We start from the raw sequence: 21,777 nt of genomic DNA, 5'->3' as shown, positions 1-21,777 counted from the left end.
CATATTAGGTCTCACACCTCACCACCTGGTTTTCTTGCAGAAGGCAATCGACGAGCTGATCTATTGACGTTACCTGCTCAAGTACTGCCAGACCGCATTGCACAAGCTAAACTGAGTCACTTTTTTTCCCATCAAAATGCTGGAGCTCTTAAACAACAGTTTGACCTTACTTCTCAACAAGCGTCAAATATTCTTGCTGTCTGTCCTGATTGTCAAAAACATTCTTTCCCATCAATTGCTGCAGGAGTTAACCCTAGAGGATTACAAAGCCTACAATTATGGCAAACAGATGTCACACATGATTCTGAATTTGGTAACCTTAAATATATCCACTCTTCCATTGGTACATTTTCAGGTGCCTTGTTTGCCTCTTGTTCACACAGGAGAAAAGGCACGAGATGTTCGTAGACATTTAATGCGTGCTCTTGCTACTTTGGGTATTCTCTCAAAGATAAAGACAGATAATGGTCCAGCTTATGTTTCAACAACTATAAAAAACCTTTGTTGCCCTATGGGGTATAACTCACATTCCTGGCATTCCTCATTCCCCCACCGGTCAATCTCTCATTGAACGGTCTCATCAGCCTCTAAAACGTCTATTACCACAACAAAAAGGGGGAAAGGGAATGGGAACGGCTATTCCGGAGGAACGGTTACAGAAAGCATTGTATGTTTTCAGTTTTTTAAATTGTTCTTTAATAGATAACAACCCACCGATAGTTCGACATTTTACTGCAAATACCTCCTTCGAGGCACAGGTTAAAGCCCCGATATTGGTTCAAGATCCAGAAACAGGTAAAATTATGGGACCATATCCTCTTGTTACATGGGGAAAAGGTTATGCTTGTGTCTCCACAGAAAAAGGACCCAGATGGATCCCAGCAAAGAATGTACGACCTTTCCGTGAACCTTTACCGCAGACAACTGATACCAACACCGACCCTACAGAATGAAATAAAAACTGCGTGATGATTTCTGTTTTGTATTAATGTCAGGTAACCAAATTCAGGACATAGCATCTAGATTTCGCTTTTTACAGTGCTTGGAATGGACAATATTGCCCTGGATCAAACCACTTAACAAAGGTAATACGTTTGGACCAGACCAGATCCCCAACGCACTGATGGCACCACTAGCAGTTATTATCTTCCATTGCATCAACTTTCAATGACACTCTCATGAACCAGATTGGACAGCGTCTCGATTTCTACAGTTACGTTGCTATGAACATGGACCATCTTGTCGACCGTGGATCAAGATTCATTGTGAACTCTGTGATCACGATCGCTGGCGAATTGTAAGACTAAGGGACAGATGGGGTCATTGGATGTGTTCTGAGTGTAATAATCAAATATTAAGGTTTAATCATATACAGTAGGCTGAACGTTTTATGGGAAAGCCTCTTTTGGAATTAGAGGCAGTTAGAGGGTTAGGTTCTGAGATTTTGCCAAACTTAGTTTTTGCTAGAAGTATGGGCTATCGCACGGTTGTTGTTTCAATATATTGTATTAGCAAGCAGAATTTATATTATTAACAAGAACATTATTGTAGGATTAGAGTGTGGACAATCATTTGCAGTGCCTCGGTCGTGGACAGTACGACCAGAAGAATGGCTGGTTGCAAAACGACAATGGAAAAAGAAAAAGAGAAACAAGCATTGTCAGTAATATGGATAATGATGTTCATACCTGGACCTTGGCCTATTGAAGGTAGCTCTTATCCCCCTTTTCTACCAAAGGTAAACGTTTGGGTCACGTTGGCGAACTTGACTGGACAGGATACTCTGTGTCTTGCTATGGCCACTCTGGATCAGCCTTTTTCCACATGTCTTGTGGGCTTACCATTAGATGAATGGCCTATACCTAAAAACCTTCAAAGTCTTTTTCCACCCAAAAACGTATCAAAAAATGTGACAGACAATTGGGATGTATGGATACCCCATCTCCCACTGGCTACTCTGGAACCGCAGGAAATTGAACTCCTTGGTTCAGTAAAAATGGATTTTTGCATAAAATTTAACTACACGGGAAAGAATCAATCTAGGGCATGGGACGTTTCCCCTATTCATCCTGTTTTTAGAAATGCAAGTATCTGGTGTAATTACACTGCTAACAACTTGTCTAAATCCAGCAATGCTCCGCTCTCACTACCTGCTGGAGTATTTTTTATTTGTGGTGATCGAGCATGGCCTGTCATTCCTTCTCATATAAAAGAAGACCCGTGTAGCTTAGGGTGACTTTCCGTCCCGACTCATAACACATCTATGATTTTACAACATCGCTACTCTCGAAGGACAAAGCATGGCGTTCATGCATTTGCCTCCGATTGTGATGATAACATGCAATTTTGGTCCTTTGGCCAACGCTTTATTGCATCTCTTCTGTTGCCTGGAGCTGCTGCAGGAAAGGCTCTAGCAACATTAGATAAGCTTGGCTGTTGTCTTGCCAAACAAACTAATGCCACAAGCAGTGCCCTGTCTGGTCTTTTATTAGATGTTGATAGTGTTCGCCACGCAACATTACAAAATAGAGCTGCAATAGATTTTTTGCTTCTGGCACAAGGTCATGGTTGTGAAGAGTTTGAAGGGATGTGTTGCATGAACCTTTCAGATCATTCGGAATCAATTCATGCTAGCATCCAAAGATTGAAGGATGGAGTTTCTCATCTTCAACAAAGTGATACTTGGGACTGGTTAGATAAACTGTTTAGTGGTTGGGGCATTTCAGGATGGTTAAGAAGTTTAGTGAAGATGATTATATATGCTTTAGATGCTTTTTTGTTTGTTTTATTACTTATACCTTGTCTTTTACAATGCTTACACAAATTAATAACTCGTTCAATTTCAGGGGTTCTTTTTGTGCAACAGGAAGGGGGAGATGTAGGACAAGGCCTCAAGGACAAGAGTCCAAGTACTGATAGCCTGATGAATAGAGACTTGCTAGAACTTGTAGGGCACAAGCCCTGGGAACAAAGGAACAAGCTAACTGCAGACCCCTGAGCCGTTACAGCTGAGGAGGCAACCAGACGGACAGAGAAACAAGTACCCAGGTAAGGGAACGGATGGCGCCGATATGTAACTTTGTTAATCAAGAAAGCCGCGTAGAACGAAACCCCCCAGTTTTGGAATACAAATTGTTGCTATGTCAAAGTAAAGTCATAAGTTCCTATTGTTCTACCGGTGTGCCTTAAATATCAGCCAATCAGTGTTTTTTACGCTTAAGATTTAACCAATCAGCGTGTAATATGTAGAAGGTAGAAACGTATATAATTGTAAGAAAATCACTAATAAATGGACAACTTGCTTGCATCATAGCTGCATCCCATCTCTTCATTCGCCGCAAACAGTGGGGCTGGGGAGGTGAGAAGTGAGGCTGTCCACGCAGTGTTTAGCTCCAAGGACTGCTTTTCCCACCTCTGCACAACTCCTCAGGAGGCATGCTGCATCAATAGCAATTGGAAAACTCTACTATCACTTCTCCATAGTGGTCAGTACCTGCCTTCCTCTTTAACTATACTTCTGAAACTTATTAAGTGTTCAAGCCTTGAAGACCAGATGTCCCTGATGGAAGAGACAGGGCTCATAAGGGGTTTCTGTCTCGTCATGAGCCCAGGGTGTCTGTGGTGCTGTGGACTTCAGGTGTTCAGAGGAGACTGAAGAAGCCTCTCAAGAACACCAAGTCAGGAGCAAAGCCCACCGTCCCTGGAAGCGTTAATGGGCCCCGCTGAGGGCCATGGCTGAGAAAGCCTCCCCATGGCCTTGTTAGAGCCCATCCTTGGAGGCTGTGAGTGCAGGTAGGCAAAGGCGCTGTGCAGGCAGCTCTGCTGCTGAGCAAAGCCTTGGCTTGCTTGATGAAGCAGAAAGGCCATCCGTGACCTGCAGCCTGTGGGGAGGTCGGTGCTGTCCCTCACACAGGGCTCAGGGCTCTTCCTGGGGACCATGGAAGGTGGGCATCCAATGCCCAGTGAAGGACAGCAATGGCACAGCAACTTCCAGCTTCCCCATGGGGCTGCAAGGAGGCAACGATGCCCCTGTGCCGTGAGGACATCATGTCTTGTCATGGCCCTCAGAGGCAGAGACAGCTGCCACAGCCAAGGGGACACAGACCTGGGTTCTACTGGTGCCTTCCAGCCTTGCCCGTGCCCTCTGCCATCCCCACCATAGGCTGTCCTGCATGGTTGGAGCCCTGCCCCTGTTTCCCTGCAGGCTGTAGGCACCATCTCGCTGCCCTGCCTTGCTCTCACCCCAACATTGCCATACCTTCGCTGAGATACCTCCACTCTCACCAGCTGTTCCTTGAAACACAAACCATGGGCTGATCCAGGCTCCCTCTGGCTGAGCCCTCGCACCGCAGCAGGACCCCTGGAGTGGCAGTTCTTCCTGCTGAGGTCCAGTCTCTGCTTTCCTAGTGGAAACTTGGTGACATTTTTTCCTCTCTCCTGCTGTTTTCCCCTGCCCAGGAAAGGTTTACCATCTCAGAAAATACCCTTCCAGCAGGGAATGCAGCCAGGAAGCCTTTTCTTATGCTCTGCTCTCTTACCAGAGAGAAGGAATACTCACATGGTCTCCCAAACCACGTAACTGCTGCTGCCTTTCAGCTTCTCCCAGGGACATGACCGAGCCATGTACCTGCTGCTGTCCCATCATGTCCCCAGGCAAAAACAACCCCTATCCCAGCCCTTCTCTGGGGCTATGGGGTCCATTTTCAGAGGGACTGTCCCAGCCACGTTCCTGATGCTGGCCTGTCACCTCCAGAGGCAGAACTGACCTCACAGGCCCCTCGCAGCCAGGCACGTCCTCCTGCATGAGGAGTTCCTGAGACCATTTTTCCCTCCCAATACCAACCCTTCCATCACCCTCATTGTGGCCCTGGTCCTGACCACAGAAAAGCATGCTTGTTTCATCAGATTTGTCAAATATCTTTCCCACAAGCCATTTCCCACAAGCTCGTCTTCAGCTCAGCCCCTCTATTTGTGTTGACACATTTTATATATGCCTTTATAGCTCTATGGTGTTTTTTCAGGTTGGACTGACCTCTGGAGGTCATCGAGTCCACCCCTCCAGCTGAGGCAGGGTCACCTAAACCAACTTTCTCAGCAGCTTGTCTAGGTAGGCTTGCAATATCATAGAAGCACAGAAACAGAGAATCATTTAGCTTGGAAAAGACCATCAAATCCAAATGTAAACTCAGAACGGCCAATTCCATCACTAAATCATGCCATGAAGAATTGCATCTACCTCTATTGAAACACCTCCAGGGCTGGTGATTCCACCAGCTCCCTGGTTCCAATGCTTGAGCACCTTTGCAGTGAAGATGTTTTTCCTCATATCCAATCTGAACCTCTCCTGGTGTAACTTGAGGCTCTTGCCTCTTGTCCTATCACTTGTTATCTGGCAGAAGACTCCTACCCACGCCATCTACAACCTCCTTTCAGGTACTTGTAGAGAGCAGTAAGGTCCCCCCTGAGCCTCCTACTACCCACACTAAACAACTCAAGTCCCCTCAGTCACTCTTCATCCAAGCAGGGATCCAGACCCTTCACCAGTTGTGTTGCCCTTCTCTGGAAATGCTCCAGGACCTCAACGTTTCTCTTGAAGTGAGGAGCCCAAAACAGAAACACGTTGTTTGAGGTTTGACTTCAGCAGAGCCGAGTACAGGGGGTTCGTTACTGCTCTGGTCCTGCTGGCCACGCTCTTTCTGATACCAGACAGGATGATATTGGCCTTCTTGGCCACCCAGGCACACTGATGGCTCATGCTCAACCATCTGTCAACCTGCACCCTCAGGGTGCTTCCCCAGCAGGCAGCCTTCCAGCCACTCTGGCCCAAGCCTGTAGCCTTGTGTGGGGCTGTTGTGACCCACGTACAGAACTGGCACTTCTCCTGGTTGAACCTCATACAATTGAACTCACTTGAAAGGTCCAACCTGTCCAGATTCTTCTGTAGAGCCTTCCTGCCCTCAAGGACATCAGCACTGCCACCCAACTTGATGTTGTACAAAAAATCACTGTGGGTGCACTCAATCCCCTTGTCTGGATTGTTGATAAAGTTCTGAAACAGGACTGGCTCCAGCACTGAGCCCTGGGGAACACCACTCCTTATGGGCCATCGTCACCTGGATGTCACTGCATTTACTACCCCCCTTGGGGCTTGGCTGTCCAGTCAGCTTTAACCCAGTGTGGAGGACACCCACCGAAGCCATGAGCAGCCAGTTTCTCCAGGAGAATGCAGTGGGAGGTGGAGCCAAAAGGCTTTCCTAAGTTCCAGGTAGACAGCATGCACAGCCTTTCCCTCATCCACTGGGCAGGTCACCTTGTCCCAGAAGGAGATCAGGTTCATCAGGCAAGACCTGCCTTTCATAAACCCATGCAGGCTGGTCCTGACCTCCTGGTTTTCCTGCGGCTCCTGTGCGATGGCGCTCAGGATGATCAGCTCCACAACCTTCCCTGGCACTAAGATCAGGTTGACAGGCCTGTAGTTATCCCGATCCTCCCTCCTACCCTTCTTGTAGGTGGGCACCACTTGACTAACATTCAGCCTTCTTGGGCCTCCCCAGTTAGCCAGCACTGTTGAAAGTCATCGCTGTGCTGAGGCAATAGAGAAACAGACCAATGATTTTCAAAGTGTCCCTGCATCACGGGATGTCCATGGTCAAGGACACAATCAAAAGCACCTTGTCCTTTCTGGGTATGAGGTTCACAGGAACCACATGTCCTCTGGGGCTGCAGAGGCATCACTGGCAGCAATGCCTTCTCCTGCAGCACTGCACAGTCCAGCCCTGCATGTCTCTGGTCCCAGGGACAGCATGGATTGCTCTCCTTAGGAACATCTCATTTCACCTTCACAGTGACCTCTGCCCACCACCCCAGCATGCTCTGCAGCCAAACATTTTGCTGGCGTGTGACCTTGGACACTTGGTACCCATTATTATTTTTGTTGTTACATGTCTGAGCTTGGCCCAGGTGACACAGGTGTGGTTCAGGGTAACTCTGCTCTGAAATAACCTAAATCAGGGAGAGGAAGGGCAAAAGTCTTATTTAAGCAGCGTGAGGAAGCCTTAGGATCAATAACCTCACATCTTCTTGGGGAATTTAGAGATCCTGTGGGTTGACACAGCCAGGCTTTGGCAGTGGTTTGGAGGTGTTTGTAGGGCTGGCAGGGGTGAGAAGAGACCAAGAGCTGACTCCATGGCCATAACAGCCACTTTCATTTGACTCCAAAATGGACCAGCCCCTGCCCAAACCTGAGCCAATAAGCAATTCTAGTGGCACCTCTGTGATACCCTATGGCAGAAAGGACCAAACACAACGGGAGAGGAGTGAGAATTATGTGAGAGAGCAACCCTATAGACATCAAGGTGAGTGAAGAAGAAGGGGAGCAGCGAGACAGAGGCTTGGTGGGATCCTGCAAGCCAGTGGTCAAGTAACCACCCGCCGACAGTCACAGGGCAGCACAGTGACAATGCTCCTTTAGGTGTCTGCAGGTTCTTTGCATCGGCATTCTAGCACAGCTGCCAGATGGGCCAGCAGCTGTGATGCTCCCCTGGATCTGAAACCCTACATCATTCGTGTCCACCTTGGTTCTAGGAGCAAAGAAACGGAGGAGTCTCATCTCCCAGGGGGAGTGAGGCAGGAGAGCAGCAGAGTGCAGGCCCCAGGTCACACACTGGCAGGCTGTGGCCTGTGCAGAAGGAGGGAACGCTCCTTCGGGTGCCCTGGAATTGCCCCACAAGCATAAACTCCATTTTCAATGTTGGACCTGTTGGAGGCTGCTGTCCTTGCCGAGCAGCTGTGCTGAGCTCTGCCACCTGCCCTGGCACTTGGTTCCCTCAGTGTCACAGCTCTGTCTGCAACAGGACGGGCTCCAGCTGCCTCTGCATGGGCCCTTGGCTGAGGGCACTGCTGCACATCTGGGCTGAAGCCCCCCAGCTGTGGCACCAGCCCAGCTCTGCCTGGCCATAAGGCAACCTGGTACCAAGTGTCCACGAGCCCGTGGGTGCAAAGGCTTTGCTTCAGAGCAGAGACGTGGCCTGGGCAAAGGAGAGCTGAGTCTTGAGCCCTCGGACTGTGCAATGAAGTGCTGAAATGGGCTCTGCAGGGCTTACTGAAGCACTGAGGACATCCTCCCCGCCCCTGCCTGTAAAACCACCTAACACACCTAAAAACCAAAAACACAAACCAAACCCACCCCAGTCAATAGGAAGACAAAGGTAAGTGTGGTAGTGACAGATTGCAACCTCCATGTCAAACAGCCCTCAAACGAGAGCAAAATCCCGCTTGGGGAGCATGTGCAGTCAGTGAAAGCCTTCCGTGGTGCTGTCTGAGGGTGAGCACTAATGTACATCACGAGTGAGAAACCTGTAACCTATCCCGTGTAGGTAAATGAATAAGCAACGTGCTATGAAGTGTCAAAGTGGACAATGAGGGGATAAGTGAGTGGAGACTCCATGGGAACTTCTGGGATCAGTGGATGGGCTGAACCTGTCATTCCCCCTAGGGACGCCTATAGGGTAAGAACTTTATGCTAGCACTAACTCACGGTAGCTGTTGCTCAGTGTTTTGATTTAAGTGTGTTTTGCAGTCAGTCTACCATTACTGGAATTCCTTGAACCTTACTCTGTTACAAACTTGCATAATAAAAATCTTCAGCTGAAGTTCATTTTCTATAAGTCTCTGGAGATGTGAGCAGGGGTTTTAAGGGCTCTGACTCAATGATGCTGTCAGCGGGGTTCCTGGATAGGTTGGTAGAGTCACCCTCAGATACAGCGGGCTGTCAAAGCGCAGGTCGTGGGCAGGTTGGTCAGACACAAGGGTCTCGTCTGTCTTCGGAAACTGCCAGGCTCATTAAAACCAAGAGTCTGAGGAAACCCCTCGTCTTAGTGTGAAAGCACTGCTGCACATCTGGGCTGAAGCCCCCCAGCTGTGGCACCAGCCCAGCTCTGCCTGGCCACAAGGCAACCTGGTACCAAGTGTCCCCGAGCCCGTGGGTGCAAAGGCTTTGCTTCAGAGCAGAGACGTGGCCTGGGCAAAGGAGAGCTGAGTCTTGAGCCCTCGGACTGTGCAATGAAGTGCTGAAATGGGCTCTGCAGGGCTTACTGAAGCACTGAGGACATCCTCCCTGCCCTGCCTGCAGAACCACCAGACACACACGTACACACACGCTCCTTTAGGAGTACTTGGATCCTTTGCTGCAGTCTTCCTGGTGTCCTGACTAGTAATGGCTTAACAAAAGTTGATGCTCATGCAGAAAACTTTTTCTAGTAAGGGAATTGCCAGAGCTGGAAATAAGTGTGTCCCCCCAGGTGAGGCAAGGCCCATGAGGGATTGCCTCATCCTGCTGCCCAGCAGGTTCCCCTGCAGCCCCAGGGACAGCTGGAGGGAGCCCAGAGGGGCAGAGGAGGGAGGCAGGGAGAGCTCAAAAGCAGCCCTTGGTGGGAGGCTGCTGAGAGCTCCCTGCTGGAGAAATCTGCAGAGCCCTTGAGCCGGTAAGTGTGTGGCTGCAGGGCAATGCCTCTGCAGTTGCTAGCCGGGTCTGCAGCAGCTGGGGCACCCCCAGCCTGTGGGACCGTGTGGGAGCCTTTTGCTGTGGAGGAGGCCAGTGTGCTGCAGAGCAGGGCTTCCCTGCTGCAGCGTGGGAGGGCCAGGGCATGTGGGCTGCCTTGTGCCAGGGCCGGCTGCAGGGCTGTGAAGGTGGCTGTGCAGGCAGGGGTGCCCAGGGCTGTCCTTGCCAGCAGGGTCCCTGCAGCCGCGGGGGCTGTGTGCTGGGGCAGGGGCTCTGCCGCCTGCCAGGGGCAGCTCTCAGCCTGCCGGGGGGCTCCCCACAGCTCTGGGGGCGTATGGACTGAGCCCCGAGAGGGAAGGATCTCTCTGCTGTTGAGAGTGTGCTGCATGGCTGAGCACTGCTTACAAGGATAGGTTACCCTCAGAATGTGTCTGGATGAGACTTTTCGTATCGCTGGTCAGCGCAGGGATTGCTGTGATAAATCCAGGGCTCTCCTCAATCTGTGTTTTCAGCTTTCTGTTGTTGGGGGCAGGAGAGGGAAGGCAGAAATGTTAATGGAGATCTCGAGTTTGAAGATGTCCCTGAGACTGCCAGCTGTAACTCTGAGTGATGAGGTGGTCTGCCAGGAGTCTCCTGAAGTGCCCTCAGCCACTCCTCCGCCTATGAACAGCAGCAGCAGCACCTTTGCTGGAGCCATCAGGGTCGTTCTGAGCTGCCCTTTTCCCCCTGCGGACAGGACCCTGCGCCCAGCCAGTGCCCTGCAGAGAGGCACGTTTATGCGGGGCCAGTGCACAGAGGCAGAGATGTGGTCTGTGAGTGCTGACAGGATAAGACCTGGCACAGGGAGATACCTCCCACAAGGAAAATCTCCTGACATCCAGGATATTGCAAGGACTGGTAGGAAACTTCAGACAGAATTGTTGTTGAAAGGTGAATCAGAAAGCTCTCTCTGACCATGTGCAGTGCAGACCCCTTTCTCTGAGGCATCCCCCTGGCTGCTCTCCCCCCAGCAAAGCCTCTGCCCTCAGGGCTGGGGGTCCCGAGGTGTGAGCCACCCCCTCTGCAGCCAGAGCTCCAGCAGACCGCGGTGCAGCTCTGCAGCCACGTGCCCCGGTCCCTCTGCAGAGCACAGGGGCTGAGAGCAGCTGCCCGGCAATGTTGGTATGTGGGAGGTGGCGAGCAGAGCTGGGCAAGGGCAACACTGCCCTCAGTGCCTGGCACGCTCGCCCTGGACACTCTTACCTAGACCGTCAGTGCAATTTTACTTCTTTCTCTGCCTTTTGGGGTTAGTTTTATTCTCTAGCTCTTGCTGTCAGGCTCTCTGGGGATGGGTGTTTCAGCTGCAGAGTCACACTCTGACCTTGTGGGTCTTCTCCTGCAGGTGTGTCCATGGGAACAAGTGTCCCAGCTTTCCTATCACCTGTGGGGCTGTGGGCAATGCCCTGTGTGGGGCTGGGCAATGGGCTGGTTCTCCCTGAACCTGATGCTCTTGTTAGGGCACTTGGCTACCTCCTTAAAGTTCCCTTCCGAGCAGTGAGTTGCCCTCCAGAATGGAAACATGTCCCCTCGCACCCATTAGTGATCTGAAAGCCCCACCTAGATGCGTTTCTGTGATGGAGAAAACGCTGTTGGGGTGGGTGAAATGAGCTGTGTATCCTTTGCTGTGGGTGGGATGCTGAGTTCTGATGAAAGCCTACAACCTTTACTGGTCTGTGGTGGGTCAGTCTGTTCTCAGCAGTGCCTTGTGGTATTTCAGGGTAACATGGGAGTGTGGCCACCATTCATCTCAGGAAGGTGCAAGCCCATAGATACCGGGAACCAGATGGACAGACCACCTCCCCTCACTGGGCACTCACCCACAGGCAATCCTCTTGCCTCACAGACCTCACTCTGTTCCACCTGAGGGCAGCAAAAATGCTCTGCTTTTCTGACATGCGAGAATACTCAACAGGAGAGATGGGGGGAGCTGTGAAAAAAACTAAAACTCCCTTAAAATGCCTTCACCCTTCCCGTTCCTTAGCACTGGCGCTGCAGACGCTGACCAGCCCTTCTGCGTTGGCACTGGTTTCACAGGACAAAGTTAAACACCAGGACTGGTCCCTGCCCCCACCCACTGCTGCAGAGTGGGGCTGGCTGGTCAAGAGCCCGTGGGCAGATGCCCTGCTCTTCATCGCCCACACGGCCAGCACCAAGCAGGGCTGCAGCCACACAGCTGCAGGAAGGTCTCCGAGAAAAGAGAGGGATGTCTGTGTGTGACGGGGGGGGGGATGGTCTGTGGGAAATGGCTTTGATTTTGCTTGCAGAAGTCTCCCCTAAATTATCACTGTCTTTTTCTCCTGTGACAGGTCCCCATGCCCAGAGGCAGCAGATGTCCAACAGCAGCTCCATCACCCAGTTCCTCCTCCTGGCATTGGCAGACACGCGGGAGCTGCAGCTTTGCACTCCTGGCTCTCCCTGGGCATCTACCTGGCTGCCCTCATGGCCAACAGCCTCATCATCACCACCGTAGTGTGCGATCAGCACCTGCACACCCCCATGTACTTCTTCCTCCTCAACCTCTCCCTCCTCGACCTGGGCTCCATCTCCACTATTGTCCCCAAAGCCATGGCCAACTCCCTCTGGGACACCAGGGACATCTCCTACTCAGGATGTGCTGCACAGCTCTTCCTGATTGTCTTTTTCCTTTCGGCAGAGTGTTCTCTCCTCACCGTCATGGCCTATGACCGCTTTGTGGCCATCTGCCAGCCCCTGCACTACGGGACCCTGCTGGGCAGCAGAGCTTGTGTCCACATGGCAGCAGCTGCCTGGGCCAGTGGGTTTCTCAATGCTGCGCTGCACACGGCCAATACACTGTCACTGCCGCTCTGCCAAGGCAATGCCCTGGGACAGGTCTTCTGTGAAATCCCACAGATCCTCAAGCTCTCCTGCTCACACACCTACCTCAGGGAAGTGGGGCTTATTGTGGGCAGTGCTTTTTTATTCTTTGGGTGTTTTGTTTTCATTGTTCTGTCCTACGTGCAGATCTTCAGGGCTGTGCTGAGGATCCCCTCTGAGCAGGGACGGCACAAAGCCTTTTCCACGTGCCTCCCTCACCTGGCCGTGGTCTCCCTCTTTCTCAGCACTGCCACTTTTGCCTACCTGAAACCCCGCTCCATCTCCTCCCCATCCCTGGACCTGGTGGTGACAGTTCTGTACTCAGTGGTGACTCCAGCAGTGAACCCCCTCATCTACAGCATGAGGAACCAGGAGCTCAAGGGTGCAATGTGCAAACTGATAACTGTATCTTCTTCTGAAGGAATAAATATTTGAATAACATTTATAATGTAATTTATCACAGACCCAGAGTGTCTTCTGAATTTGTTCTAGTTTCACAGGGTATTTCGTTTCTGATAAAGGTGTCGTCCCCATTCTAATTCCTTCTGTGATTTTCTTTTCTGAAAGTGCCCTGCTCTCTCTTCATCTAACAAAGCCAAAGGGCCATTAAACCACTATGTTTTTCCTGGGATTCTTTCTTCCAAGGCCTTTCTGGAGCTGCAGGGACAGTTCCTGTATCCGCAGACGGAGGGGAAAAAATTCCTGGCATGGCAGCAGTACCAGGGAACACCACCCCTTGGCTCTCCAATACTGTCCTCCTTCCACTTCCACACTCCCCTTCTGACCCCCTGCCTTGGTGTAAGGCCTGAGTGCTCTGGCAGCTTGGTCACTGCCGTGCTGCGTGGCAGTCCTGTTGAGCGCAGGCAGGGGCAGGCAATGGGCACTCTGTGACGGTGCTGGCCTCCATCAAATGTTCTGGATTTGTGGAGACCACCTGAATGCAGCACTGCAACGTGCTTCCTTGAACCGAGGTCCCTGTGCCCATTGCTCATGACGAGGGCCATCTCCGTGAGGTGCCGAGCAGGGCGCGACACCCCCAGGCTGAGGTGCTGCCAGCCTCTGGCAGGGGCAGCAGGAGGCCAGGCAGTCACTGTGCCCGCTGCAGTGCTCTGCCTCCGCACGTGCCAGGGACGGGCTCGTGCCTCTGAGCACCCCTGTGTGCGTGAGGCTGGGGTTCAACCACGCCAGCAGTGCATGAGGCCAGCTGAGGTGGGGACACCTCCCAGGGCACCGCCGTTCCTGTGTGTGACTGCAGGAACAAAGGCCACTGTCCCAGGGAGATTCATCTCACCTGCCTTGGGCAGGGTCATTGCAAGTGCCTCTGTCTGATCACGGCACCCTTTCTGGATGGTGCCCTCAAATGTGTCCGAGCAATCAGGGAGGTTCTGGGGTCCTGGCAAAAGGCAGACATCCAGCCTTTGTTCAGGAAAAGCAAGAAGGACAATTGGGAGAAATACAGGCTGGTCATCCTCACCGTAGTGTCTGGGGAAATGACGGTGGAAATACTCCTGCAGCCAGTTCCAGGTAATTGTGGGACATCAAAGGGATTGCTGCACCCTTACGTATTAAGGCAAGAAGGGGATGGTTTGTACCTGCACCTTTGCAAGGGGTTTGACTTTTTCTCCTGCCGTTTCTGTATAGGCAGATGGGTGACTTCTGGAGTGAAGAAATGGAGGACACTGTGGGTGGGAAGTTGGCTGGCGGCTTGTGGCTATGTCTCGAGCTAGCTCAACAGCATCAGGGAGCGAAACCCGACCTTGGGAGAGAGACACAGTTATGCTTGTTGGAAGGAAGCCATGGGAGCAAGAGGAGAACCTTGAAGATAGGGAGTGGTCTGCAGAGCTTGTGGCCTTGTAGATAAAGGGAGTTGCTGAGCTGCTGTGTCTGTAATAAAAAAAGAGCCCAGAGTGGAAAGCTGCAGAGCAGAGTTACAGGCTGACACGTCAGCCCCCTGCAAAGGTATAAAAGGCTTGCTTGATTTTAATAAAGTGTCTTCGAGGTGTCTTCAAGTGTCTACGTGCCTTCAATCCGCTCCCAGAGTCGGTGCATCATATGCCACAGGGGCTCAAGACCAAATGTCACCAGTGGTCAAGTCCTCCTGGTGGCCACTGACTAGTGACATCTTCCAGTGCGAGCAGTTGTGTGAGAGAGGGGGGGTTAAGAGATAGGGTAGAGTTTAACAATTGTAATAGTCTGTTTAGCTGTTTTGGGTAAAAGTTGTAAAATTTAAGCTGTTTGCCAAATCTTACACGGTTTGCTTGGGTACTGTGATAAGGTGTACGGGAGTAAAGGGCTTCATGACCATATAAGTCCAGCTTTATGACCATATAAGTCCAAAGAAAGATTACAACCTTGCAAGAACAAGCCAAAGCTGGTTCTGCGGTTTGGACAAAGAGCAGGACGTTACTGAGCCTGCGCCAGATGTGGGGGTCACGAGGAAGACTCACCTGCCTTCATCCTCAGGACCCCTGACGACCACCACCAGGGGACACTGCGCAAACTCAGTCGGGAGAGAGATATGGAAATGACTTGCAGAACTAATTTTAATACAAAGCGGGGATAGGTAATGCATATGTATAGGCATATTACATCATATTATGAATATGTAATGAGATGTCTTATAAAAACAGAGCAAGTTTTCGTGTCAGGCGCGCACGGTTTTGGCGGGACTACTCCCCCGTGCTGCCCAGCGCTGAATAAACATACCTACTTTACAGTCTTACAGATTGTGGAGTCTGCTTTCCGCACGTCAGTTTTGGCGAGCCAGGCAGGAGCATCTCCACTCGGCTGCGGGACCGACTGCGGAGCGGACGCTCCTAGGCGCGCCCCGAGCATTTTACTCGGAGGAGTCTCCGCTGCCAGCCGATCACCGCGGGAGTGGACAACAGCCTCTTGAAGCTGCGGATTTAATGGTATGTTTAACAAAGTGACTTAAGCGTACGCATATTCAGGGCTGCTGATAAATCGCGCAGAGATGTCTGGCGTGCAGCATAGTGCCCGTGGGTTGGGTACCTATAGGGTTTGGGACTGCAATTGGGAAACTCGCTGGCTGATAGAGCGGCCGGTAGCGATCTCGGGGATAGATCGACTGAGTTTGAGGTAACCGCTGTATCCCATTGTTGGGAGCCAGGATGGACCTGCTAATGACCGGTATATGAGAAGCAGGAGAAGGGTAAGCGGGCCTCTTGTAATTTACAAGATATTTGCAGCTGCTAGAAGGTTGTTAACTGGAGCGATGCTGTGTTAAATTTCTCTGAGTATCGATTTTGGTTACGGCAATAAGACATTTGGAATAGACTACCGATTTGAATTTGTCGAACCATAGTGTTTGTGTGAAGTGATGTGTGTGTGATTTTCTCTGAGTGCATGGACGCCCGTGAGAGTGGAATTGAGTGAGAATAAGTGAGAGTGTGGCTGACAGGCGTGAAAAGAGAATTTAAAAGTCAGTTTAAATCCCTTAAGAGTATATTGAAAATGGGTAACACCCAAGGAGGGATACTGAGAAAGAGTCCTCTGGGTTGTATACTCTCCCATTGGAAGGATATTGTTAATTGTTAAACAATATCCACTAAAGAAAGAGGACAGGGAAGGAATCCGGCCGGTGATAGAAAAATTTTTGCAGCTAGGACTATTAAAGGAATGTGAGTCTGAATTCAATACTCCTATATTACCTATTCGGAAGTCCGATGGGTCATATAGGGTGGTTCAAGACTTGCGCGCAGTGAACAGGATTACTGAGGATCTCTACCCAGTCGTGGCAAATCCGTATACTATACTGACTGCATTAAATATTGTAATCAGTGGTGGCCGTTGTATAAGTTAGAGGGCGAAGTTAAGTGGCCATTTAATTGAACATTGGATTATAATACTTTGTTACAGCTTATGCTGTTCTTGAGAAGAGAAGGGAAATGGGATGAAGTGTCATATGCAGATATGTTTTTCACGCTGTGAAACCATCCGGAGTGGCAAAGGGACCGTGGGATAACACCCCCACAGGACCCTATGGTACTCGCATTGGAGCGGGAAAATAAAGGGGGTAGAAGTAAACTGAAAAGATGCTGTTCTTCCTGCAGCATTGGGCAGAGGTGTACAAAGGCAGACAAAGTTCACCAAGCCCCAGAACAAGACTTAGATGACTTGTTTAAACCTCCCCCCCCCCCCCCCCCCCCCCCCCCGGGCATGGGACAAGGATGTGGATTCGGAAGGAGCTTCAAATCCTCCTATTAGCCCTGTATCTTCCCACACTCAGCAGAAGTCTGCCCTGACTACTTTACAAGCACCCCTCCGAGAGGCGGTGGGGCCAGATGGTGGAACAATGCTAATTAAAGTGCCTTTCTCCACCGCTGATTTGGGAGAGTGGAGAAAGATTGCAAAGGATTATAGAAGTGACCCGATAAGTGTAGCCAGGCATTTCCAATTTATCGTAAAACAACACAATCCCGATTGGAATGATATACACTTATTATTGGAATATTTGACTGAAACTGAGAAACAGCTAGTTTTGAAAACAGCAGGAAATTTGGCCGAAGACCATTATAAAATTACAGGAGGGGATGTTAAGGAACATTTCCCCCTCCAAGACCCAAAGTGGGATGCTAATAGATCGGCACATATGCAAGGATTACAGGAATATCAGGAATGGGTTTCAAAGGGAATGGAGAGAGCAATTCCCAAAACTATAAACTGGTCAGCTTTATATGCAGTTAAGCAAACTCCTTCTGAGTCCCCGTCTGAGTTCCTGGATCGGCTGAGGGATGTGATGCGCCGTAACACGCCGCTGGACCCTGGGTCTGAGGTAGGGATCCAGCAATTAGTTTCTTTATTCCTGGGTCAATCTGCAGGGGACATAAGGCGAAAACTTCAAAAGCTGCGTTCTACAGAAGGTAGAAATTTGGAAATATTGTTGGATGAAGCATGGAGGCTGTTTAGTAATAGAGAAGAATATAGGCGGGGACAAAAGAAATTGATAGCTGCCATTCAGGAAAAAGGGGAACGGAGAGGTGGTAGGCGAGATTCGTCTCGATTGGAAAGGGATCAGTGCGCTATATGCAGGGGCTTTGGTCATTGGAAAAGGGAATGTCCTAGAAACAGGGAAGGGGGTCGGAAAACCTCGGCGAATGTGAAGATAGCCAATGTAATAGAAGACTGACGGGAACCTGGGGAATCTACCCTAGCAGATCCACTGGTTACAATTAAGCTAGGGGAAAAGCAGCAGCAAGTGGAGTTTTTGATAGATACAGGAGCGACATATTCGGTTTTAAATCAAGCCTTAATACCTTTAGGAGATGATTACGTTGTAGTACAGGGAGCAACTGGCCAAAGTGAAAAGGCGTATTTTTGCGAACCTTTAAAGTATAAATTGGGAAAGCAATGGGGTATCCACAAGTTCTTATACATGCCCAACTCCCCAAAAGCACTTTTGGGGAGAGATTTGTTGGAACAATTAGGAGCAAAGATCACGTTTGAAAAAGGGGAAATTACACTGGAGGTAAAGGATCGACAATATACACAGGCATTAAGTCTAGTCCTAACTAGTCTCCCCTCAGAAAGGAAAATTGACGAGGAAATTCTGAACCAAGTGTATCCAGGAGTCTGGGCTACAGATGTGCCTGGAAGAGCGAAAAATGCTCCACCTGTTGAAGTTAAGATAAAGGAAGGTCAACGACCGGTAAGGATTAAACAATAGCCGCTAAAGAAAGAGGACAGGGAAGGAATCCGGCCAGTGATAGAAAAATTTTTGCAGCTATGACTATTAAAGGAATGTGAGTCTTAATTCAATACTCCTATATTACCTATTCGGAAGCCCGATGGGTCATATAGGGTGGTTCAAGACTTGCGCGCAGTGAACAGGATTACTGAGGATCTCTACCCAGTCGTGGCAAACCCGTATACCCTACTGACTGCATTGGCACCTGAATTAATCTGGTTTACTGTTCTAGATTTAAAGGATGCTTTCTTTTGCCTCCCTCTCCACGAAGCCAGTCAAAAGTTGTTTGCATTTGAGTGGGAAAATCCTAAAAGTGGTCGAAGGACCCAGCTCACTTGGACAGTGTTGCCGCAAGGATTCAAGAATAGTCCTACCATTTTCGGCAATCAGCTTGCGAGAGACCTGGAATCCTGGGAAGCCCCGTCCGAGAAAGGAAAATTGTTACAGTATGTGGATGACATTCTGATCACTACCAACACAGAGGAAGATTGCATGGCATGGACGGTGAGTCTGTTGAATTTCTTAGGGCTTCAAGGATACAGGGTGTCTAGGAAGAAGGCTCAGGTAATGCAGCATAAAGTGAATTATTTGGGCTATGAGATCAGTGTGGGACAGAGAACTTTGGGGCAGGCCCGCAAAGAGGTGATATGCCAAACTAAAAAACCCCAGATGGTAAAGGAATTGCGAACCTTTCTGGGAATGACAGGGTGGTGTCGATTGTGGATCTACAATTATGGACTGCTTGTTAAACCATTATATGCGCTGACAGCGACTGAGCAGAAACACCTCGAATGGAATAAAGAGGCTGAACAAGCTTTTGAACAACTAAAGAAGGCTCTGATGTCAGCCCCGGCCTTAGGACTCCCGGATGTGGGTAAGCCGTTCCTCCTTTTTTCTCACGAGAAACAGGGCATTGCCCTAGGAATATTGGCACAGGAGCTAGGTCCGTATCGTCGGGCAGTTGGCTACCTCTCTAAACAGTTAGACGCAACTGCACAGGGCTGGCCTGGATGCCTAAGGGCAGTTGTGGCTGTGATACTAAATATACAGGAAGCCCGATAATTCACCCTGGGCCAGAAAATGACTGTTTTTGTGTCCCATGCAGTGTCGGCAGTATTGGAAGCAAAGGGTGGACACTGGCTATCTCCACAAAGATTCCTGCGATATCAAGCTGTAATAGTGGAACAGGATGATGTGGAAATTGTGGTTACTAACATTGTCAACCCAGCTTCTTTTCTCAGCGGAAACACAGGAGAGCCAGTGCATCATGACTGCTTGGAAACTATTGAAGCGACATACACAAGTCGCCCAGACTTAAAGGATAGCCCCATAGAAAACGGAGAAAACTGGTTCACAGACGGGAGCAGCTATGTCCTGAATGGCAATTGACACGCAGGATATGCCATCACCACCAGTCAAGAGGTAATAGAGTCAGGACCTTTGCCCATGAACACCTCCGCACAAAAGGCAGAAATAATTGCCCTAACTCGAGCCCTGGAGTTGGCTCAGAGCAAAACTGTAAACATTTACACAGACTCAAAATATGCCTTTGGAGTTGTACACGCACATGGAGCAATTTGGAAAGAAAGAGGTTTATTGAACTCCCAAGGGAAGAATATCAAACATGCGGAAGAAACTCTGAAGTTACTAGAAGCTGTCCAACTCCCTGAGAAAGTGGCAATTATGCATATTAAGGCACACCAGAGAGTGAGCTCAGATTTGGAAAAAGGGAATGAACTGGCGGACAGAGAGGCAGAACAAGTGGCCAAAACGAAAATCAAAGTAGCGGGGGCTTTAATCCCCGATAGGCATATTTCCCTACAAGATAAACCAAAATACACTAGGGAAAATCAGAAACTTATTTCAGACTTAGCAGGGTCATATAATGAAGAGGGATGGGCTTATACCCCACAGGGAAAGTTAATTGTTCCCTCATATTTACTGTGGCACTTAATACGGGAAGAACATAGGAAGAGACATGGGGGAATGGAGGCTCTGTATAAGCATCTGATAAAAGATATTGTAGCTAGAAACTTATATACCACAGTGAGACAGGTGACTCAACAGTGTGACCTTTGCCTCCAGACTAATCCAAAGAATACTCCCAAACTAGAAATGGGCCAGACTGGAAAGGGTAATGGGCCTGGACAACAATGGCAGGCTGATTTCACGGAACTTCCAAGAAAAGGGGGGTACCGATATTTGCTGGTATTAACTTTTCAGGTTGGCCAGAAGAGTTCCCAACCAGAACTGCCAAGGCTCGGGAGGTAACTGCGACGAGCGAGGGGAAGCAAGCGGCCGACTCAGTGTGAGTGATAAAGCAAGCTTCAATTTATTACGGCGCGATTATGTCTTATATACAGTTCCAGTTAATTTTATGCCTACAAATCATCTGCTAATTGGCTAAGCTCTAAAGGGTTACATTTTTATACGTCCTCCTATTTGCGGTTACAGCGGGCGGTTACAGCGGGTTCGGGTTACACCTTGTTCTTCATGCTTACTCCCTTAAAGTTGTTTTTCTGTTTTTGTACAAGGTCAGCACAATCTTATCTCTCTTCTCTCTTTTGCAATCCTGGTAACTTTCCACTGCAGCTGGGCTTCTTAGTGGTTTTTTTTTCTCTCTGCGGCCTAGTTTGGTTCACTCAGACCTAAGCCAGACTTATGTCAAAAAGTCGTATCACACAGTCCTTCCATAGTACCGTGGCCGTTCTCTTTCATCCATTCTGCAACAATTCCCCCTTTTTCTTTTTGGACAAGGAAAACTGGTCCAGTTAAACATTCAAACAATTTTCGAATACAGGAGAGAGCACAACTTAAACATATAAATCCGATGACAACAATTATCACTATAAGTAATACACTTTGTAAAAGTCCCTTTAACCAGCCTCCTATTCCAAACCAATCTGCTAAACTTTCTAGGCCAAAGAATCCAACATCTTGTTGAATCTTTTGAGAATGATCCATCAACTGTTTAATTTCTTTGTGTATGGAGCTGGAATTGTCTTCAAGGTCCATACAACACATGCCTTCAAAATCTTCACAGCCATGTCCATGTGCTAATAATAGAAAGTCAATGGCCATGCGATTTTGTAAAACGGCATGTTGAACAGTGGTTAGGCTATCAGCTAGGTCTGATAGTACCCGGCTGGTGAGGTTGGCTTGTTTAACTATCCAACAAGACAGTGTTTCTAAGTTTTTATGGGCTCGAGCAGCAGCAGCACCTGGGATAAAAAACGAAGTAAAAAATACTTCCCATTTATTCCAAAGTTGTACACTATCGTCACAGGTGTTTTGAAGAGTTTGTATAACATCTCTTTTCCATCTTGTTGGATTTGACTTGTTAGGATGATGATGTGGTAAAGCTAAACTTAAGCGACCAATGGTATATGGACCCCCTACAGGCATTGAGGGTATTCCATTCCATGCCCTATTACCACAAATAAAAAATAGACCAGGGGGTAACTTTCTAGGATATAATAGTCCAGGGGCAGGATTTGACAGGTTTCGACTGGTATGGTTACACCAACCACTCCAAATAGACTGATTTCCAATTGGGTATACAAGAGTGCTAACAGTTGCATTACAAGGTGTGGCAGAACTTTCACCAGCACAAGGATACTTAGAAGAATTTAGATATACACAATAAGAGGCATTCAATGAGTCAACTAGTTCAATTTCTTGAGGATTAGGACCAATA

The 21,777-nt window shown here is 49.3% G+C and overlaps 1 protein-coding gene and 1 pseudogene across 2 annotated transcripts in view; both read left to right on the top strand.

Moving 5' to 3' along the window:
• The window catches only part of LOC308057486 (uncharacterized protein), a gene marked incomplete at its 5' end in the record, with an annotated part of 607,752 nt that overhangs the window by 317,889 nt on the left and 268,086 nt on the right, over positions 1–21,777 (top strand). The gene's annotated exons all lie outside the window — the stretch shown is intronic.
• Positions 11,827–12,808, top strand: LOC308057481 (olfactory receptor 14C36-like; annotated as a pseudogene). The gene has a single exon. The product of its transcript is annotated as an olfactory receptor 14C36-like (transcript).

The sequence above is a fragment of the Falco punctatus genome, assembly GCF_963210335.1.
Source record: "Falco punctatus genome assembly, contig: scaffold_30, whole genome shotgun sequence".
Taxonomy (NCBI): Eukaryota; Metazoa; Chordata; class Aves; order Falconiformes; family Falconidae; genus Falco; species Falco punctatus.
Note: the sequence above shows the minus strand (reverse complement) of the source record. Positions and strands in the feature narration are given on the sequence as shown.